We start from the raw sequence: 23,070 nt of genomic DNA, 5'->3' as shown, positions 1-23,070 counted from the left end.
TGGCTGTGATGCAGGCTCTTCGAAACATCGATCCCAGGCCTGCTCCTGCAGCACCCGGGGAACTGGGACAGGAGCTCACCGCGTACATGGGTCTCCAAGCTGAGAAACCCAAAGGTAAAACTGGAGGTAGGATTCGTCTTCCAAACAGGTGAATTCCCAAAAGGACCTCGGATTGCAGACACACAGAGAGGAGCCCCGACCTCCATCTCAGGCCTGGTGGAGAAGAGCAGAGGGCCAGGGGCTCGGTCTCTTTCACTTTCTTCCCCACCCGAGAGACGTGGCTTAGGGCCAGGCACGTGGGAGGAGGAGAGGTCAAGGTCAAGGGAAGGCTGGCAGAGAACCACAGAACCATGAGAGCCAGGGATGCTGACACCAGGGTTCATAACCAAGAGTCTTCTGAGGGGTCTCCCAGTGGAACCACCCAGAGATGAGAGGATCGGCTCTCATGGTCCCTATAGCTTTGTGGGGAAAGGCACCATCTATCTGTGTCTAGTCACCTGCGGACATTCCTTTGAAAGAGCACAAGTTTCGGGACTTTCCCAGCAGGGCAGACCCCATCTCTCAAGCCTCCTGGCACCCCCCAGCCCCACCAACTCATGCCTCCTTTTCAAGGGTGGGCTCTGGGAGTCCCTTGGGGGTCTGCCTCCCTCAAGGAGGGAGACTAAGTCACGCTCTCTGTTGTTCCCAGCACGGCAGACATGCCGCTCCATAAACACGGGTTAAATTCATCCATCAATGAGTCCTCACAGCTGGCATTCTGTACCATGTGTCTTATGTCACTGTCTTAACAGAGGACATTTTTTATTTTTAAAAATAAAAAGAGCTGGAGAGGAAATTACTCCAAAACACCTCTCAGGTGATCCTACAAGGCCTCAGCCTGATGGGTCGGCTCATGAGCTCCTCTCCCACCCTGGGGACCTGCGTGTTCTCACTGCAGTTTCAGTTACTTGAGTGGTTAAAAACAAATTATTGAAAATATAAATTTAAATATTCAGAAGCACCAAGGAAACATCGAAAGAGGCCATAAAACCGTGTGTGTGTGTGTGTGTGTGTGTGTGTGTGTGTGTGTGTGTGAAATGCGATTTTCTTGGCTGAGACCAGGTAAGGAATGAGCCTGGAGCTGTGTCACCCACGTCACCTAAGCTGTCACTCCTGGCCTCTGGCCCCAGGGACCAGCTCTGTGTCCTTCTGATTATAAGTTTGTCTCCCACCCATACCTGGTGTGGTGAGAATCACAGGCCCAACACGAGCCGTGCAGAAAACAGCAAAAGGCACAGAAACTTCAGGTAAAGGACGATACAGCCCTCCTCGTGCAGAGGAAGGACAGGTGCCTCGCTCTAACTCAGAGGGCTCCCTGGAGAGGCACCTCTGACCAAAAGTTGCTTATTCTGAAGTCCCTCATCAAGACTCACGGCAGAGAGGAGAGAACATGGCCTGGGCCCCCGAGTGTGCCTGGGCAGGTAAACCCCAGGATAGAAAAGAGTGAGCAAACAGCCTGGGGCTCGCTGTTGGGAGACAGAAGGCCTCCCACTCTGACGCTGCTACAGCCTCCTGCTAAGGGCCAAGCCACCCAGGGGAAGGCGTCACAGGACACTCAGGGGGCCACCTCAAGGGCAGGTCTCCATCAAGGCCACGGTCATTTCCCATAGCCTCCGGCACAGAAGGGACATAGTAAGTGCTTGCTGATGAAGTAAGAATAGGCAGGCCGGGCGCAGTGGCTCACCACTGTAATCCCAGCACTTTGAGAGGCCGAGGCGAGCGGATCACCTGAGGTCAAGCGTTCGAGACCAGCCTGACCAACGTGGAGAAACCCTGTCTCTACTAAAACTACAAAATTAGCCGAGTGTGGTGGCACATGCCTGTAATTCCAGCTACTCAGAAGGCTGAGGCAGGAGAATCGCTTGAACGTGGGAGGCGGAGGTTGTGGTGAACAGAGATCGCGCCATTGCACTCCAGCCTGGGAAACAAGAGCGAAACTCTGTCTCAAAAAAAAAAAAAAATAGGTAACAACAGTCACTAACACCTGTATTGTGTGTTAGAGTTCAGGAAGTCTCTTCTGCATGTTCTTGCACCCGTTCCTCAGGACAGCCCCCTTTCGTTGCAGGAAGAAGTGGGGACTCAGGGATGCTAAGTTATGCTGGAGCCACTGAGAGGTACCACCAAACCAACCCAGGGCTTGGAGGCGCTGTGCACAGATGCTCAACACTGTTGTGAAGGTAATCTCTGGCTCTTCATTCTGGGGCTTTCCTTAAGTTAGTATGAGCTACCAGTTGATACTACGTGCTAGTCACACATTCTCATTAATCTCATAACAACTGAACAAGCTGGGCGTTACTGCTATCTCATGGGGTTTGGATCTGTGTCCCCACCCAAATCTCATGGTGAATTGTTATCCCTGGTGTTAGAGATGGGGCCTGGTCAGAGGTGATTTGATCATGGGGGCAGGGTTCTCATGAATGGTTTAGCAGCATCCCCTTGGTGCTGTTCTTGTGATAGTGAGTGATTCTTTCGAGATCTGGTTGTTTAAAAGTGTGTGGCACCTGTGGTCCCAGCTACTCAGGAGGCTGAGGCAGGAGAATTGCTAGAACCCAGGAGGCAGAGGTTGCAGTGAACTGAGATCGCACCACTGCACTCCAGCCTGGGCAACAGAGTGAGATTCCATCTCAAAAAAAAAAAAAAAAAAAAAAAAAACACGTGTGTGGCCCCTCCCCATTCTTTCTTGCTGCTGCTCCAGCCATGGAAGATAAGCCTAATTCCCCTTCCTCTTCCACTATGATTGTAAGTTTCCTGAGACCTCTCCAGAAGCTGAGCAGATGCCAGCACCATGCTCCCAACGGGGCAGGGGGAGGAGGGGTGCAGATCCTGTCACAGCGAGGACTTTGACATCTACCCTGAGTGAGAAGGGGGCCCTGGAAGGCTTTGAGCAAAGACATGCCATGATCTGACGCTCATTCTAACAAGGTCTCTTGGGTGACCACGTGGAGAAGGTTCTAGAGCACGGGTGTAGAGGCAGGAGTGACACAGGAGACCAGAGAGAAGGCTGCTGTGCTGCCATGTCACATCTTGCCACAAGAAGATGGCAGAACTGGCGATGGCGGGCATAGAACCCACTTTCTGTGAAGCTCTGAAGGAAAAACTAGAAAGAGAGTCAGAACCGGAGGGAAGTGAGTCGCGATGGGAGCATATGCAGGTGCTGATGGGAAAGAACCAGGAAAGCAGGAAAAGAAGCTGCCACCGCAGGAGAGGGAAGGGATGCTGCAGCAGCAAACACTTGGAACTGGCCAAGGGGACAGGGTCAAGTTCATGAGTGAAGAGCTGCCCTCCGCAAGAAGCCCGAGGGCCCATCCTCCCAACCGCACCCTGCGCTCCCTCCTCCCTGCATGGCTCTGTCGCTCTTTCCCGCTCCTACAGGGGAGTGGCTCAGCGAGGCTGGCAGGGAGAAGCCAGGGTAGTGGAAGTGCCGTTCTGACCGCCCCTGTCTCCTCTGCTCCAGAAAGCAGGTCAGCAGGAGCGCAGGGAGGGGAGGGGGTGGAGGATGGAGGAGAGGGGACAGCCTGGCCCAAGAGACCAGAGAGCCAGGCAGGAATGAATCAATAGCATGGAGGAGGGTCGGACGGCTCCGAGGGGGCACTCGAGGCTGGTGCTGGGAACTGAAGGCCAGTCGGGCCACTGGGCAGGTGCAGGCACAGCCCAAGAGGAGAACCAGGTATAAGTAGAGCTGGACAGGCCATGCGCCTGGTCATGTGAGAGAGGGGAAAGGGACCCAGTGCAGAAGGCACGGTGCGCGAGGGGGGCCTGGGAACTGACCATGGAATCTAAGCTGAGTGGGGAGGGCTTGAGACCAGGAAGGGCTGGGGCCGCACAAAGACACCAAGGGTCCCTGGATTCTGGCGTTGAGGTGTGGCTGGACTGGAGACACTGGGAGGAGTGAGCAGGGAAGGCTGGGTGGTCTGAACGGGGCTTCTGGAAGCTGAGACGGTAAAGCAGGAAGCCACTGAGAACAGACCCAGGGCTGAGGGATAAGTCGCTAAACAAGGCGGAGGTCTTTGGAGGGAGAAGGCCCAGGAACTGAGAACCAAGGTGTCGTCGGAGAGAACACAAAAGCACCATGGCCCAGGAGTGGGCTGGACAGGAGCCCGCCAGTGACCGCCAGGGAACAAAGAGGAACAGCCCTGGGGCCCAAGGGTGGCCCCACAAGCAGCAGTGGAGCATGAAGCAGCCGAGGACGCAGACTCAAGGACAAGGGGACACAGTGAACTAGAAATGGCCCTGGGGACCGAGGATGCCACTCCCCCACCCCATGCCCTGCCAAGGCCCAGTAACACCCAGGCCGAGAGAACACAGCGTGCACTTGAAAGGGCTGCAGGGCAGCAGTGTCCCCGCAGCAAAGCCAGAGTCCCCGAGAGGAAGGAGGGGGGTGCTTGCAGAGAGGGGGCTTTGCTAAGTGCAGCAAGTTCCCAAGGAAACACAGCATGTTCCAGGAGCTTGGGTGGGATGGCCAGGAGAGGGGCCACACGGAGCCCTACAGGAACTAGAGTCCAGGGGCAGGGGGTGACTGGGACCCCAGATAGCACCGTCTTGGGCTACACGGGACCACTGTTCAAGTGACTATGATCCAGAGGGAGCAGCCTCTGTCTCAGGCCTGTTCTGAATCTGTCCTGGCAAACAGGCATGTTTCCCGAGAAGGGACAGTCATCAAAGCACCAACAGCAACTGAGGCCCCAGGTACATCAGCGACCACCTTGGAGGCCCAGGCTGGGGGCACCTGAAGCGGCTCAGGACGTGGCAGTCGGGACCCATGGGAAGATCCGCTCACAGCACCGGGTAGCGGGAGGCCAAGGGGCCAAGGGGAGCCAGAGGCCTCTATCCTGCGGCCCCACCTGCTCACCCCGAACAGCTCCAGGATGTCGCAAAGACGGGTCTGCCTGGGAAGGAACCTGCGGTAGCTGTAGGTAACCTCCCTGTTGCCTTCTCCCAGGGCTGAACGGTCACTGTGTCACCGAAGGAGCCTGCGTCAGCCGCCGTCTGCCTCTGCACGTGGCCATCTCCCGACCAGCTCACTGCGTCCTGAATGAACTCACAAATTGCCTGCCTGAATTCTGAGATATTTCAGCTCATAAGCACTGGGAGAGAACATTCAGACCCGAGGTGCCGTATCCACCTTCCACTAAGCACTCCTGGCAACACACCGAGGGCCAACATCGTTCACGGTGTCTCCAGATCACCGGAGGGACGTGGGCACCTTGCCCCAGCTCCTCACCCATCACGACCAAAACATAAAGGGGCTGACATGGGCGCCGGGGCCTCGCTCCACGTGCAAACTCAAATTACACATCTGGAGAAGCAGCACAGTCCCCTCCCCGCGCCGGGGAACACAGTACAGAAGGCAGCACCTCCAGCACTGCTCCCCACAGCGGGACCTCAGGACGGATGGCCAGCGCTCCTGCGCACGGCGCCCATTGCACCCCAGTGTCATGATCCCATTGCTCCTTAACACAGTCCCCTCTTCTCCGCCTGCCTCACCCTCACGAAGACTAGAAACTCGTGCTGGCCAAGGCCCCGGTGGGCTCCTTCCCTCCCCGTCATACTCTCTCCTCCACCCACCCTACCCCCACAACTGTCCCCACAAATTGCGGTTCCTCACCTAAGAAATAGTGAGCTCGTCTGCCTTGGTGATAAACCTACAACATGTTCAAATAGCCTGGCACTGCCAGGTGACGTTGGCAGAAGTCGGAAGTCCATCCCACCACTTCAGCCCTAGACGCCACACCCCCACCATGTGTTTGGTGCAGCTGAGGCCTGTTTGAGAGTCTTCATCTGAACCCACATCTGGTCGGGACCCAGAGCCACAATGAGCAGCCAGAGTGCGGGCCCTGCATCAGGGACTCGGCTTCAGGCTTCTCCACCCTGGCCCCGGAGCAGGCAGATGCCATCTCTGGAGTACCTCAGGGTGCAGGCAGCTGGTTCGTTACACTCTCCGCCTGTTCCATTTCCCCAGGAAGGCAAGACAAGGAGGCTCTGGTCCTACTCGCAGCCCTCCGCCATCATGGAGGACCAGGGTGCAGGCCGGGAACAGCCGCCTGAGTCCTCCATGGCCCTGCCGGTCACTTCCCCGGCCTTGCCTCCTTCCACGTCCTCCCTCTACTCAGCTCCTGCCTTGCAGTCTCCTGGCTGCCCTTCAAATGCTCCCAGTGCAATCCCCCCACCCCAGGGACACTGCCCTTGCGGTCCCCTCCTGGGAACGTCTTTCCCAAGATGTCCTCGGGATCCCCTTCCCCACTGGACCCCATTCCCTCTTTCACTTTCCCTCTGGGCTCATGATGTTTACTCATCTCTAAGGATCCTCCAAGTCCCTCCTCCCACCAGAACATCAGCTCCCTGAAGGCAGAGACTCTGGCTGCTTTAATTGCCACCTCTAAGTGTCCAGGACAGTGCCTGGCACACACTAAGTCTGGGATGAATAAACTCTTGGAAAAGCATCTGAACTTATTAGCTGCTGCTTTTTTAAAATCAAGAGGGCTGGCCACGGTGGCTTACACCTGTAATCCCAGCAGTTTTGGGAGGCTGAGGCGGGCAGATCACTTGAGGTCAGCAGTTCAAGACCAGCCTGGCCACCATGATGAAACCCTGTCTCTACTAAAAATACAAAAATTAGCCAGGCATGGTGGCAGGTGCCTGTAATCTCAGCTACTCAGGAGGCTGCATCAGGAGAATCACTTGAACCCGGGAGGCAGAGGTTGCAGTGAGTAGAGACTGCACCACTGCACTCTAGCCTGGGAGACAGAGTGAGACGCCATCTCAAAAACAACCACCACCACCAAGAGATACAAAATGAAGATGGAATGCAACAATACATGTAGCAGGGTCAATCACACCCCCCCAGAATCAAGGATCTACGTGAAGGTGGGAGGCAGGTGGGCCAGCCGGCCCTGTGCCCTCTGGCCTTACCGCCTCTCCCTCCTTGGGTCTTCCTACAGAACATCTTGCTTCCGGCTCACCGCCTTTCCAATCGCGTAGTTTCCTCTATGCTTTGTCCATACTGGTCCCCGCTGGATCTTTAGCCTAGGCTGGGACCTCAGAACCAGCCCACAGTTCGGATGTGAACCCCAGACTTGAGACAGGCTGAGCTCCCAGTCCAGAGCACGGCTGACGCTGGGTCCTCAAGTTAATTAGCTGGCGTTTGGCAACATTTTCCTCATGTACGGTATCAGGGAGCTTCTTGTTAAAATGAAGCCACGCACTGTACTTTCCTAAGTCAGCCTGAGTCTAGGGAGATTTGGCCTGTCTGTAACTTTAATTTTAAACTAATTCCTAAAGCTGGAGGAGATTTGCAACACAGGTTGACGGATCATCTTAGCGTCTCAAAAGTCCCGTGAACGATCTCAGAAGCACTTGGGGAAGGCCTTGTCACAAAGCTCTGCTTCAGGTGGTCATCCCCTCCGAGGAGCCCACAGGCAGCTCGAGCGCCTATGTCTGCACACACCTGCAGATTCTTACACCTGAGTGCGGTGCACGTGGATAGCAACTAGGCGGCACGCTGCAGCTCCTGAGAGCCATCTACTTCTCACTCTAGACCAGCTGAGAAGAGAATGAAAGGAAGGCAAGACCGTGGCAAGGGAAGGCTTGGAGAAGGGGCTAGGCATGCTCAGGACACCCCCAAGGCACGCTGGATCTCTTACAAAGCTCAAATGGGATAATCACTCACTGGCCGGTGTTGCAAAATCCGGCAGAGGCTGAGATCAGGCCCCACCTGGCGTAGCCACACCCAAGCTAACAGCAGACGCTCCCCTCTCCCTAGAAGACCCGTTCCTGAAACTGTTAATTGACTAATTCCATCCAAAATTAAACTTTTAATTGTACTTTGTTTTTCAAATGGCTCCCACTGTGACTTTCTAGGTAGTATTTGATTCACTCTAGTAATTACCTGGACTTTCCAATTGTAGTGGTTTGTTTTACCTTGGAGTGATTCTTTTTCCCTTTTTTCAACTCTCAAAAATTTCTCCTTGCCATAATAATTAATAGGTTTTGTTTCTAAAGGCATGATATTCAAATGATCTTAATAAAGCATAGCTCTAGGGCCGGCCAGCCAGCCAAAGAGAAAATCTTGGTCCTCACAAGTCCAGGAAGCCTCCACCTACTCCCCATTGAAATCCACATGTCTCTGGCCCCCAGACAGGCTGCACCATTATGACCAAGGGCTTCCTCTGCTCTCGGAACAACTTAGCCTGGAATTCACCAACTGGCTAAACAGGGAATCAGCTGGGGAGCAGGGCGAGAGAAGTCCTAAAATCTCTTATTTGTCAATGAAAACTAGAAAAAGTCGCCTGGTGATGGAAGCTTCAGGTCACAGACCTCTGCTGCTGGGGAGGCATTCAGTCTGCACGGGTGACATTCAGGCACATCCCCTGCTCGGACAATGCTCCACCACCACCACCACCACCACCACCACCCAGCAAGTGGAAAAGGTGCACTTACCAGCTTCACTCTCTAATCCAAAAATAAAAATAAAATAAAGAGAGAAAGCCAAAGCCAACCAATGAGCAGGAAGAAATGAGGTTTCAAAGAGCTTCAAGACATGCAACCTCTTGGGAGACACTGGCCAGTTAAATGGCAACTTCTAGGGTCACTCAGAGCCTCAGGACACCTGGCAAGAAAAGAAAATGAAAGGGAGGAAGCTGGAGAAAGGTGGAGACAGGGAGAGAGAAGAGAGAAAGAAAGGGAAGCGGAAGAGAGGAGGGAGAGATAATGAGGAAATGTAAATCTACTTGAGAGCCAGAGACCTTATCCTTCAGGTTCTGCGTGTGCCAGTTCCTCCACCTAGAATTCCCTTTCCCCTCCATCTAGAGAATGCTGAATCCTGATTTAAGACTGTGCTCAAGGGTAACCTTGTCTGTGGAGTACCCTCCTTCTCACCAAACGGAGAATATCTGTCCTCTTGAACATTTAGTCAGGACAAGATGTTACACTGAAGTAACAATAACAGTCAACCCTAATATTTCAGTTGCTTCAACAAAAAGCCACTTCCTCACACCACACATCCACTGCATGTTGTCGGGGAGGAGACTCCACTCCATGTAGTCACTCAGGGATCCAGGCTGCTGGAGCCTCCATCTCAACACAATCAGCCCTGATAGCTGAGTCGGGGGAAGGGAACATAGCAAACCACACATGCCACTTCTGCTTACCCTACATGGGCCAAAGTCAGTTGTACAACCACTCCTAACTTCCAAGGGGGCAGGGAAGAACAGTTCCACCATGGGCACCCAGGAATAAAAACAGAAATATCAACTCTCATTGCTGAGGCTGTCTCCCACATCTGTCCCGGTCAGCAGCTGTGATGGGCACTGCTCCATGGAGGCATCTCACATTAGATTTTGTAGTTTCTCCTTATAACAAGCTGGAGGAAAAGCTCTACTCTCTGTACTTGCATATTTACAGATGAGAAGATAAAGGCTCAAAGAAGTTAAACATAGTTGTTGAGGTCAGATGTGTCATAAGAGTAGCATTCAAAAATAGGAGTCCAAAACTCACACTCCTGCCCCTAAACCACACACATTCCTAAGTGGAGTTCATCACTCCTCTCCTTTCTCCCATTTCTCTCTCCCACTGGACCGTGAATTCTTCAAGGGAAAAACAGGGCCTTGTTCACCCGGCCAGCAGAGTCAGGCACTAAGAAATGCCTGCAGAGTGAGCACATCAGCTACATCCCGGGACGGAACACAGACGGCAGCTCCAGGCCACTGCAGCCCTTGACGGTGATGCCATGGAGCCCTGCCAATTCCAGCCACAAGAACCACAGACAGCTCCCACGGGGCATGCACTCCCTCTGCAAGCTGCTGCCTCGGGCACCCAGGAGACCCTTCAGGAGTTCTCAGGGGACTTAGGAGGCTCTGGTATCCCGGCCTCCTGCTGTTCTGGACCCAAGTAAGCCAGCCAGAGAAATCTGGGAGGTTGTCAACAAATGCCCTCCAAGTTTTTATCAGTGTGGGCTTAACTACATTCCCTGCTAGCTTATTAAATAAAGTAAATTAGGTCTCAATTATTTGCCTGCACACCAGGCAGGAAAAATGAAATTTTCAATTTAAACATAATATTGCTATTAATATTCAGAGGCAGATCTGAGATCAGACGTTCTGTGCACTTCTGCTGAGAGAGGTCAGAGAAGAGGGATTCTCATGGAGGGGTACCCTCCTCACCAAGGCACCCATGGCAGGAACCCCAGCCCTTTTGGAAGAGCTGGGTTTTGGACACCTGGAAAAGCAGTTTGGGAAGGAACAGCAGGGCTAAGCCACGCATCTGTTTTATTTTCTTCAGGTGTAAGTACCACCTCACTGCCAAATGCCCTTATCAACATTGCCTTTCAGTATCAAAATATCTAAATCGGGCACATTCAAAGCCTCTGAATTTACATGTTTTAATGGAAAGAGAGAACCAGTGTCGAGGAAGAATGTGCTTAACTTCTAGCCCTTATCAGCACAGATGCTCGAGGACGTCCTCAAGAGGAGACTTTACATCTACTCATGTGGTTTTATTTGAGTTCAATCAGCACAATGTGCTCTAAAAGCCAATTTCATATCTGGAATCAAAAGAACCAGGATTCAATACCGTTAGTCACCTTCTCGCCTCCCCCCCCCTTCCAGAAATCCTTCTTGCTAAGGGCATCTACAATAAGGATGTAACGGTTCTAACAGAATAAAAATAGTCTTTCAAATGTAGATATATATAAAGTTTAAAGAGCTTGAGGTTGGCCTGCTGGGGGGTACAAATTAATGACGAGTCAGACATGCAGGCTGGGGTGCTGGGGGTATTTGGCGCCGGATGGTGACCAGCTGTTCGCTATTTCAGCTGAGGACAGAATGAACAGGAAAGATACTTCCAACTAGCGCAGGAGGGAGCCAGCCAGGCAGGTGTGGCTAGAAACAGCGGTGCCCTTCCAGGAGAGGTTGGTCTCATCCCTGGAGGCCCAAGTCACAGCAGATGAAGAGCAGGCTCTGGGGTTCTGCCACCTTCCCGCTGGGTGACCACCACCAAGTTGTCTTTTAAATGCTCTGAACTGCTTTGCATCTAAAACGTGCTGGCTTCTCAGGGTCCTTAGGAGGATTTTAAAAGAGAAGCACATAAAACACTTGCTTGGCTCTGGCCCATGATTAAAAACAGGACAGACTCATCTGCGCGGTGTTCAGATACGAGCTAGACTTCACCAGGAGTCTCCCCAGTTGAAGAGATTTATTCATTGGGTTTATGAAGAAGCTGCTTCCAAAGAAACAAAGGAAGTCCGTAGAAAAAAGAATGGGTTTTTATTTTGGGGGATTTTGGTGTTTTTTTAAAAAATCAAAATGGCGCGATATTGTGGGGTGACGAGGCACCACTGGCAGGCAGGAATGGGAAAGAAAACCACAGACAGGAGGAGGAGGGAGCGGGGGAGAGGAGGTGGGGGTAGACGTGCCAGGCAGCACTGCATGCCAGGTAAGTTCTCTCCCCAAAGCAAGGGAGGAGCTGATCCCTCGGAAGGTCGCCCAGAGAGGGGAGGAACAGCCTTCCAGTCTCTGGCTCACTCAGGCTCCAAATGCCAGGTCTCCAAGGTCAGAGAGGATGTCTCCTCTTTCAGCGCCGCCACGGAACCCACCCGCTAGAGGCCTCATCACCCATCTGCTAATCATGCATGTGCCTTCCTAGCCTCAGATCCTATGACTCTGCTGATGGCCCTGGTGTTTGTGCCATCAGTCACATGCAGAGGGGCATGATCTGGGTCCCAGCAGCACTGCTGTGCCTCCCCCAGGGTCCCCAGAGGCATTGCTCCATGTCTTTCTGGATCTCCCCCATTCCCAGCTAGTCTGGGTAAGCCCCTTGGCCAGTCCCAGCCATGTGTGAACAGGCCCAGCAGCTATAGCCACAGGGTTCATGCCCCTGGGGGGCCTGCTCTGCAGCCCCAGCCATGTGCTGCGCATGTGTGTGTGTGCGCGCGTGTGCGTGTGTGACACCCACGTGCCTTCTGCAGAGACATATAGGAGAAATTCTCACTGAAGGGGATGGCAGCAGCATCTCCTGTAGATCACTGCTCCTGATCTCCGCTGGCAGCCCAAATAGCTCCCTGGAGGACCCAGGTAATGCAGTCACCCTCCCCCAGACCCATATGTCCTCCAAATGTTCCCAGTGAGGAAGGCGAGCTCCTGCATCCACCCTCTCCCCTGGTTGCCTGGCCCCTTGCAGAGATCACATGCAACTCTAACTTCACTGTGTTCAGGCATCTCGGGCATTTAGAACTGGAAGAGAAACCCATGCATGAGGAGTCTCACAAAAGCTCTAGCCTGTGGGCTCAAGTATTTGCTAAATGCAAGCCTGTCAAACTGCACCCCAAGGCCCTCATGTTCCATGAGCCACCCACCAAAGATGAAAACAGCGCCCCTGGAACCAACCTTCAGGAGCCACTGCTAATAAAGGCAGGTGTTTCTTACATTATAGTGAAAAGGTCACCATATAAGGAAGATTACCAGCCAAAGAGGGCAGGAAGGGGTGGTGTCTGAGAAAGAGTGGAAGGCATTCTGCCAAGGGGTAAATGTTTTCTGCTGAGCCTCCGGATGAGAATTTGGATGGCTCACATTTCCTGGGCACTAGCTAAAAGGCAAGTCCTGTGCTTTTACACACCTGAAACATCGTGCACCTTTTAACACTGAACAGATGTAGGTGGACAGCACTATTGCTGACTCCATGTGACAGAGCAGACACATGCACACAGTCATGCACTCACGTGTGCGCACATGCACATTCACGTGTACACACTCACATGCGCACACACATGCACACATGTGCGCACACTCACAAGCACACACACACACACACACTCACGTACGCACACACAGAAAGGTAAGGCAGACAAGCCTAATTAACCTAAGAAAATCTAACCCAAGGTTGCAGCCAGAAATGGACTTTAAGAATGCAGCTCAGGCAGTGCACAGGAGGGCCCTGCTTCTGAGTGAGGCCCCTGATGCACCCCCCATGCCAGGACAGCAAGCCTGCCCAGAGGCCTGCGCCAGTGGCCTTGGCAGCCAAATGTTCCCGCCGTGGCCACCTGTCCCATCCTGCCCAGCTCCACAGCTGGGCGGACCTTCCACCAGTGACAAAGCTGGGGCTGCGGGTCCAAGTCCCAGAGCATGCTGCAGCACACCCAGATCCGTGAGGAAACTTGCGGGGGTTTTGCTGGATTTCATTTTGTTTTCTTGAGGCAACCACGTATTTAAGACTCTGGGAAACACCTGCTTTCTACCTTATTACAGTGACCTCTGGTGGTCAAGAATCAGACACTGCACGGCCAAATTAGAATTAAATTGCTTAATTTTAAGCAACTCTAGGTAACAAACGCCTCAAGGTCCTTTAAGAGGTTCTGAGAAGAGCAGAAGCGAAGGGACCGTGAGTTGGGAGCTTCTGCCAGCCCCGCTGAAGGGAGGAGGCTGGCTGTCACCTGACCCTGAGCAAAACCCGCCAGGACTTCTCAGATGATGCTTCCAGAGCAAACGAGAAAGGCCTCCGTGCTCCAACCTGGGGCGGCATCTCGGCCGCTGCTCCCCTGCCCCCGACCAGCTGGTGGCATCTCAATGCCAGGCTTAGAGGGCACAGGCTCAGGAAGGTTTTTCACAAAAGCTTTCACCCTGCTGGCAGGCCTGCTATAAGCTCAGGGGGAGGAAGGGTTTCTAGAAGGCTTGAGGTCTCAGAGCCACCACCAGCCCTGCTCCAGGTCTGAACAGGGAGAGGCAGGGGAACTGGACGCCTCTTCCCCACTGGAATCACGAGTCCCAGCCAAGAGAAGAAGGTCGGCCAGGACCAAGAGAAAGAAGCAGCGTTTCTGCCCACACTCCATGGTACACTGGGTACCCAGGCTATGGTGCCAGGGCAGCCCAGGGAAGAAGGATGAGGAGGCAAGAGAAGGAGCAGCCACTTTGGGAGTCATTTTGGAGACAGAAAGGAAAGATAAAATCCCAGGGGCCATGACCAATATCCCCTTAGCCCTAAGCCAGGGCAGTGGAAGTCAGGGTGGAAGGGGGGACTTCTGTGGGAAACAAAGCTCCTGGAACAAACCTTTGCACAAGCAAGCACCTCTATCACCCTATCCCCAAGGACACCCCCAAGACATTCTATACAGATGCTTTAAACCCTAAAAACGCTCCAGAGACAAGCATCCAACAACCTCAACCCATTCTAGTAGCTTCTAGAAGCTTCCAGATCAGCGCATTCAGACGTTAACCCCTCCACACGTATTGCCACCGCTTGGTCCATCCAGAGTAGGCACCCCCAAACTTTTTACACAGGGGGCCAGTTCACTGTCCCTCAGACCGTTGGAGGGCCGCCACATACTGTGCTCCTCTCACTGACCACCAGTGAAAGAGGTGCCCCTTCCTGAAGTGCGGCGGGGGGCCGGATAAATGGCCTCAGGGGGCCACATGCGGCTCACGGGCCATAGTTTGGGGACGCCTGATCCAGAGTGTGGAGGCTTCGGTGAAATCCCCAGACACTAATGACAGATCTTCCCAAGGTCCCTGCAGGTACCGAGACAGGCTGAGCCTCGCTGTTTTGAATACGAAGACAGACTGGTTCACTCTCCTGATATTCTTTGGAATTCAAAATGGATGTAGAATATCAATATTGTCTCAATTTTCCTTTATCTACGAGGAGACGTCAGCAAACCTTTCTGCCAAGGATTGTACAAGGATCATTAAAAGGAAAATGTCCATGGTAATTGTGCCTTTATGCATATTTCTTCACTCCAATATTCTATAACATAATAATGTTTCACATTTCTACAGAACTGTCTTTTCAGCATGTTTTCACATTATGCTTAATTTCGTAAGAGTTTCTCAGCCCCACATAACGACACAGTTCAATGCAAAATCAGATATAAATCTAGCTTAAGAGACTCTCAACAGGAATTTCATTTAAAACTGTAAATGTTAAAAGATTCTGCCTCTGATTTATGTTCTGTTGTGTGTGTATGTTTCACACAGTGAGCTTCCCCGGCCCTCTAAGACAATAGATGCCCACAGAGCCATGGCACCTACAGCCTGGGCCTCACGGGACTGGCTGGCTCTAAGACCCTCTGCAGAGGAGGCCAAGGAGGGGACAGAGGGCAACTCTTGGGTAGGAGCTCCAGCTTGGGGGCTGTGTGGGGCCTCGTGTGGGAAATGAACCAAAGGTGGCTGACACCATTGCCCTCATTGGCTCAGGGGCAACTTTTAGGGAGTCATTTTGCAGCTTTATCTTATCTCCCAGTTCCTCCAAAACACCGGGGCAGCATAAGGGCCCTCCACCTCCTGGTCCCACATACACCTGTCTTACAACGCGGAGGAAGGCCGGGCGCAGTGGCTCAGGCCTGTAATCCCAGCACTTTGGGAGGCCGAGGCAGGTGGATCACGAGATCAGGATATCAAGACCATCCTGGCTAACACGGTGAAACCCCATCTCTACTAAAAATACAAGAAAAATATTAGCCGGGCATGGTGACACACATCTGTTGTCCCAGCTACTCGGGAGACTGAGGCAGGAGAATCACTTGAACCCGGGAGGCAGAGGTTGCAGTGAGGCAAGATCGTGCCACTGCACTCCAGCCTGGGTGACAGAGCAAGACTTCATCTCAATTAAAAAAAAAAAAAAAAAATTTAAAAAAAATTAAAAAAAAAAAAACCATGGAGGGAGATCCCTGGCCAAGGCAGAAAGTCCTAGGCTGGGGTTTTATTCGGTCTTGTACCTGGCTGTGGTCATGACCTTGCACTTGTCAAGGTGAAACGATGACCCCTGACCCCCGCTTACAGGTACACCTGGGAGACAGGCAAGCTGACAGTGCCCAAGAGCTCATTTGGGAAGAAGCAGGCCGATGCCTTCAGGTGCTGCGAACTGTGAATTCTTGATGGAATTAATGAATCCAGAGGAGGCATTCATCCATTGTCTAAGCACATTTAAGACAATTTTAAAATGTGGGTTATTTACATACTAGGCTCTAATGACTCCGAAGCAACCATTACAGTCCATCATGTAAAGCCATATCCGAGCAATCTGACTGCACCCTATCACACGCATGCCGTGTTTAGACAACTTACAGTACACAAATTATTTACATCGTGAAAACATCTCTATAGCCCTGGCATGATGCTATCAAGAGACAACACAGCAGCAGTAGATTAAACTGAAATATGCTGGCAGCTTTTGAAACTTTCAACTTTATTCCAGAATGCTAAAAGCAAAAAAAAAAAAAAAAAAAAAAAAAAAATTCACAGCGTGTCTAAAATTTCACTTGAAAGGTGGGGCTGTGGTGAGTCGCCACCCAAAAAAAGAAAAGTCGTCACTTTGCAATTGTAAAATCCATTTATTTAAAGAAGATTGAGGTATCCAAGCCTTCTGATAGCACTTAACATATTTTAAAATATGCACTGCAAAGCTCTAAAAGTTCCTGAATTCCTCCATAAAAAAAAAAAAAAAAAAAAAAAAAATGTTTTGCCACTTCTAATGGACTCCACCCAACTTCAAGCAGAATCTGTAGGGTACACGCCCCCAGAAAAAAGGCAATTGAAATGACTTGTCTATATCTTTCCAGGAAAGTAAATTACATATAAGTCTGTACTCACACCTCCACTCCCCTATAGGTTACCCATTTTCCTCCCACACGCCACAGCCCACAGAAATGAAGAGAAAATTATCAAGTGGGTTTAGGTGCTTGGATACCTAATTGCAACAAATCCAAGCACCTCATCTTTCTGCCTTTTAGAACTTTGGTTTCGTACTCTAAAGCGATTCCCATTAGCCACATGCTAATTAGCTTCGAGCATTTCACAGAATAGAACGCCCCTTGAGATAAATCGCCCCCAACACCTGCACATCTTCCAGATTTGTTTTTCAATATCTCACTAAAACCAGACTCCTGGGCAATAGTTCAGATGTGAAAGAAAGCGCTGTTAATTTTCATTCAGAGTTCTCAAACCAAGGTACCAGAAAGGACCCCAGACTTAATTAAGGACAACACAGGTCTCTCTAATCCAAAAAATGCTCCATGAATTGCAAGGGTTGCCTGGGCATTTTGTAGCTTTGTAAGGGAAGCAAAGCTTTGTATAACTAGATTTGATGATGATGATAGTGAAAAAGAAGGGAGGAGGAGGAGGAGGAAGAAGAAAGGTGGGAAGGTGGCAGCCACAACACCATACTCCAACAATATATTAAATGGCATAATTCACACAGAACTATATAAAGCATAAAGTCAAAGCCACATTGCTCAGTAACCCTGTTCCCAACAGATTATCACCAGAAGTGGTTTGCTATGACCCTTGGCCTATAGAAACATCTTTGTTATTTATTTTTATTATTTTATTTTTATTTATTTATTTTTGAAACAGAGTCTCGCTCTGTTGCCTAGGCTAGAGTGCAGTGGCACAATCTCAGCTCATTGGACCCTCCGCCTCCCAGGTTCAAGCAATTCTCCTGCCTCAGCCTCCTGAGTAGCTGGGATTACCAGCACCTGCCACCATGCCCAGCTAATTTTTGTACTTTTGGTAAAGACAGGGTTTCATCATGTTGACCAGACTAATCTTGACCTCCTGACCTCGACTGATCTGCCCATCTCAGGCTCCCAAATTGCAGGGATTACAGGCACAAGCCACTGTGCCTACCCTTTGTTATTTATATAAATGAGTACACACAATATCTGTATTGTTATAAAAACTAATGTTTCAAAAGAACTATAAAAACTATTAACTCTAATGAGTGATATCCCCGCCTGTTGAAATACTTGGGAGAAAGTGTTTGATGTGTACAACCTTCCTGAAATAAATCAACATATCAAGATGCAGGGATGAATATAGACGGCTAGCTATTGATAAGCCAAGCAAAATGAAATGCTAGCTCTAGGCGCTACTTGGCGGGTTTATGGATTTCATTCCAAAACTCTTTCAACTTTGTTATATTTTTGAAATATATGTTTGAAATCTTTAAATTGAAATGGCAGAAAAACTAATTTTTTCACTTAATAACATGGCATTGATCTCTGTATCCTTTTTAACCACTGCACAAGATTCCATGTTATGGATGCACCATGATGTCCCCATTGGCAGACATTTGGGTTACTTTACAGTGACAAACAATGCCGTAATGAATGTCCATGTAAATATGTCTTTGAATGCTTATGATCGCATTTTTATAGGATACTTTTTTTTTTTTTTTTTTTTTAGATGGAGGCTCACTCTGTCACCCAGGCTGGAGTGCAGCTGGCATGACCTCAACTCATTGCAACCTCAGCTTCCTGGATTCAAGCAATTCTCCTGCCTCAGCCTCCCAAGTAGCTGGGACTACAGGCGTGCACCACCATGCCTGGCTAATTTTTGTAGTTTTTAGTAGACATGGGGTTTCACCATATTGGAGAGGCTGGTCTCTAACTCCTGACCTCGTGATCCACCCGCCTTGGCCTCCCAAAGTGCTGGGTTTACAAGTGTGAGCGATTTTGCCCAGCCAGGATAAATTTCTAACTATGAATTGTTGACTTAAAGAAAATCAACATTTTGACTTTTGATATGTAATCATAACAGCTAATACCCACTGCACATTTGCTCTGCGCAGGCACTGGTATAAGCACTTTTCATGTATTACACACTCCTCACAAGAACTTCATTAAGTAGGTAGTAACGTAGCCTCATTTTATAGTTGAAGAAACTGAGGCCTAGAGAGGTTAAATAACTTGTCCAAGGTCTTACAGCCAGAAAATAGCAATTTCACTCCAGGGCCAGTAATTTTAACCATTGTGTTTAAAATATGGCAAAAAAGATCAAACCAATATATGTATTCCTAGCAACAGTGTGTGTCAGTTACTATTTTCCAAAGCTGTATTGTTTTGAAATTTATCTAAAACTTAACAAAAACGCTGTCCATTTTCTGAGTAGCAGAAAGCCCAACGTGAAGAACCCAGCACAGAGAGAAAGAAGTGCGGACTGCGGCTAAGTAGGGAACAAATGCCTTGTTGATTCCAGCCAGAGCACAGGGAAAGGCAAACGTGCCACCTCAGCTGGGATTCTCTCCCTGCCGCATGTGACCCTCCTGGTCTGCAGTGATGCTGGCAGGTAAACATACCTGTGAAACTCTCAAACTTCTATTTTTAAACTCTCAATCCCAACCCATCTTCCCAGATGCATGCATGCAGTCTCAAGTATTCTACCTCCACTTTTCTTTATCAGACAGCTGCAAGTAGAAAGAACGAAGCAAATGAGTAAGTGTATCGCCTCTCTTCCTATCATCTGCTCCATTCGTTCAAGTAAACCTTTTAACAGTGCTTGATGTGTCCATGGGATATTAGTATCAACAAACTCAAAAGGTTCTTTTGTTTTATTATCTAAAAAACATTATGAATCATCTCATTATAAAACCGATTAAGAAGTCTTCCTACAGCAGGCTGTAGTACCAGCCCCAAACTTCCAAGGCCTCACTGAAACACAGCCACCATGCAATTAACCCTGAAGACAAGAAAGCCACCGCCATGAAAAGAGACCTCTTCAAAGAGCAGGGCACCCGCCTAGCTGAAGCTCACAATGGAAAGAAACAGTCATGATACCTAATAACACGGCTGCATTATTGTTGCTGTGGCAACAAAAATACTGTAATTGATAGAGCCAACTCACTTAGCAGAAACATAACAAATTATGCCCAAAAATAGGTTTGGAAGAAGAGCTGAAAGAGAAATGAAAACAGAATAACTTCAGATAACAAGCCAATCACCGCAGATGTTAGCAGAGCGGAAAAAGCACAAAGCTTAAACCCAAAAGGCCTGGTTTCCAATCATGACTTCGTAACTGACTCACCGCGTGACATTGGCATGTTACTTAACATTTCTGAATGCTCGTAGTCTCTGCTGCGGAATTAGGATCATAAGTCCTACTTCACAGGTGATAATAAAGCAGAGCATGAAACTAGGTGAAGTCCCTGGCTGATCTCACTCTCTCCGTAACAGCAGCTGTTAGCGCTGTGATAATAATTGTGGTGGGCTCGCCAACTAGTATTCATTTAGCAGTTTTCATGTAGAACTGAGAATCTTTCATGTGTTCACATATTTTCTCTTCTCAGTGATGATGATGATGGTGATGATGAAATACTTCAAGCTTTCCAAAAACCATAGGGGATAATATAATAAAAAACTGCGTGCCAACCAATCGAATTTTTTGGTCATAATATTTCACTAGATACCCTCCAATTTATTTTTCAGAAATAAAAAAGAATTACAGATATGACTGGATCTACACTGTACCTGCCCATCTCATCCTCCTCCCTGCCTCTCAGAGGCAACTGCTATCTTCCATTTAGTTTTTATTTACTATATATGTCGGCATCCATAAACAATATATATTTTTACATTTTAAGTTTATATAAATGGTACCGTGCCATACATTTCTTTTTGCAATTTATTTTTCCCCCTCAGTTTTGATCTTTATACATATATACAGGACTTGAGCATATTCGTTTCAATTGCTATATACTATTTCATTACGTAAGTATACTACAATTTATTTGCCCATTCTACTACTGATGAACATTTAAATTGTTTCTGAATTTCTATTAGTGTAAACATGGTAACACAGAACACTGTTGCTCACGTCTCTGTGCACAGATACCAGGGTGTCTATAGAGTAGCAGTTCTCCCAAACATGGTCTGCAGACCCTTGAGGCATCCCCAAGAGACCCTTTTGGGAGACAGAGCGGTCAAAACCATTTTTGTAAAGTACCAGTAAGTGATTTGCCTTTTTCACAGTGTTGGCGTTTGCACAGCTGAAGCAAAAGCAACCGTGGGTAAAACTGCTGGGGCCTCCCCACAAATCAAGGTAGTAGCAACCAACTGGACTGGTAATCAAATTCTTCATCGCCACGTGCTTACAGAAAAACACAAATGCACACACTCTTGTCAGTTTTACTTTACAATTCCTTGATGAAGCAATAAAAGTAACAGATTGGTTTTTTTTGACGGAGTTTCACTCTTGTTGCCCAGGCTGGAGTGCAATGGCGCAATCTCAGCTCACTGCAACCTTTGCCTCCTAGGTTCAAATGATTCTCCTGCCTCAGCCTCCTAAGTAGCTGAGATTACAGGTGCACACCACCACACCGGCTAATTTTTTGTATTTAGTAGAGATGGAGTTTCACCGTGTTGGTCAGCCTAGTCTCAAACTCCTGACCTCAGGTGATCCAACCACCTCAGCCTCCCAAGGTGCTGGGATTACGGGTGTGAGCCACCACCCCAGCCAAAAATAACAGATTTTGTTCTTTATGTTGGTGCAAAAGTAACTGTGGTCTTTGCCATTACTTTTAATTAATTAAAAGACCACAGTTACTTTTGCACCAAGCTAATAAATCTCAATCTTGAATGTCATTTTGATATCCTGAGTGACAAAATGGAAGTATACATAAAACACTTCTGCTGCAATCTAAAGCATGATGGTTGTCTTGAAGAAAAGCATTTGTGTGACTGTTTGATTGAAAGCTAAACCAGCCACTTTTTTCATAGAACGCCGTTTTTATTTGAAGAAACAACTGACTTCTTTTAAACTACAGTTCTTAGACGGAGGTATTTGGCAGGGCTTCCATCTCTGGCCAAGATGGAGTAACAAGGGCTCGGTGTCTTCTCCTGCTTAAAACAACTAAAACACAACATTTATGAAACAGCCGCTCTCTAGTATTGGATATCTGGCAGTGAAGAACAGTGAGGCGAGCCCTGTAACTGCCCCAGCTTTCTTGCTAGAGAGTTTCCAAACCATTGCACAGGAAGGGAATTCCAAGTCCAGCAATCTTCCTGAGTTGAAAAGGAACTAAGAACCTGAGAAGGGCAAGGCAGCCAGAGGTCCCAGGGCAGAGTATTGGAAAAAGACACACAGCGAACTCCAGAGCTGTGCAGAGTCCTCTTCAAGCTGTCAAATAGACATGGATCAGTGCATGTGTGTGAAGAAACTATCTAAGCCCTTGTAATACCTTTTAACAGGATTAAAAGTAAGAATCACTGTCACTCACACTTGGACTTGAAATAGTGCCTGTTTCCACTAACAGGAGTAAAAACTTCATGATATGTGGGGCACAGAGTAGAGTACTCAGTAACTGAGTTTTACCTCCGTAGTGGGTAAAAAAATCAGCCCTGAACTCAGTGATGTTCTGAACCCACCTAAGAAAGCATAAAAGCGAGATCTGAAAGGGTTTAACTAATTCCAAATAATGTAACCACATTCTAGAACAATGCTCAAGAATATTTACAAGAATAGGCTGGCATGGTGGCTCATGCCTATAATCCCAGCACTTTGGGAGGCCAAGGGGGGCAGATCACTTGGGGTTAGGAGTTCAAGACCAGCCTGGCCAACATGGTGAAACCTCATCTCTACTGAAAATACAAAAATCAGCCAGGCATGGTGACATACACCTGTGATCCTGGATATTCAGGAGGTTGAGGGGAATCATTTGAACCCAGTAGGTGGAGGTTGCAGTAAGCCAAGATCACTAGCACTGCATTCCAGCCTGGGTGACAGAGTAAAATTCTGTATCAAAAAAAAAAAAAAAAAAGAGAGAAGGAAGAGAGAGAGAAAGAAAGGAGAGAGACAGAAAGACAAAGAAAGAAAGAAAAGAAAGGAAGGAAGGAAGGAAGGAAGGAAGGGAAGAAAATATTTATAAGAATAAACATGTATATACTACCCAATATAATAAATTCATAATGTCTGGACTCATAAAAGACAAAATTCCCAGGCATACAAAGAAGCAGGAAAATATAACTTATAAGAAAAATTAATCACAGACAAACTGGAAATTACACACTGACAAAATTATTGGGTATGAAGATTAAACATATTAAAAAGAGATATGGAAGAATTAAATCCAAGTAAAACTTCTAAAAATGAAAACTGCAGTGAAAACCTAAGATGCAGTCAGAGGTGAAAAACACACTGGATATAATTAACAGACAATTAGACATCACTAAAGAAAATATTAGTGAACTTAAAGACAGCAAATGAAACAGAGAGAAAAAAGAAAAAAAATGAATAGAGTATCCACAATAACTTTAAGCGCTCTAATATATGTAAAAGT

At 48.8% G+C, this 23,070-nt stretch overlaps 1 protein-coding gene and 1 pseudogene across 18 annotated transcripts in view; one reads left to right on the top strand and one right to left on the bottom strand.

Moving 5' to 3' along the window:
* CAMTA1 (calmodulin binding transcription activator 1) overlaps positions 1 to 23,070 on the bottom strand; it is a 964,942-nt gene that overhangs the window by 694,008 nt on the left and 247,864 nt on the right. The window lies entirely within an intron of this gene.
* LOC141580353 (uncharacterized) lies at positions 3,092 to 6,338 on the top strand (annotated as a pseudogene).

This window comes from Saimiri boliviensis, chromosome 11 (genome assembly GCF_048565385.1).
Source record: "Saimiri boliviensis isolate mSaiBol1 chromosome 11, mSaiBol1.pri, whole genome shotgun sequence".
NCBI lineage: Eukaryota > Metazoa > Chordata > Mammalia > Primates > Cebidae > Saimiri > Saimiri boliviensis.
This window is presented reverse-complemented; position numbering and strand designations above follow the sequence as displayed.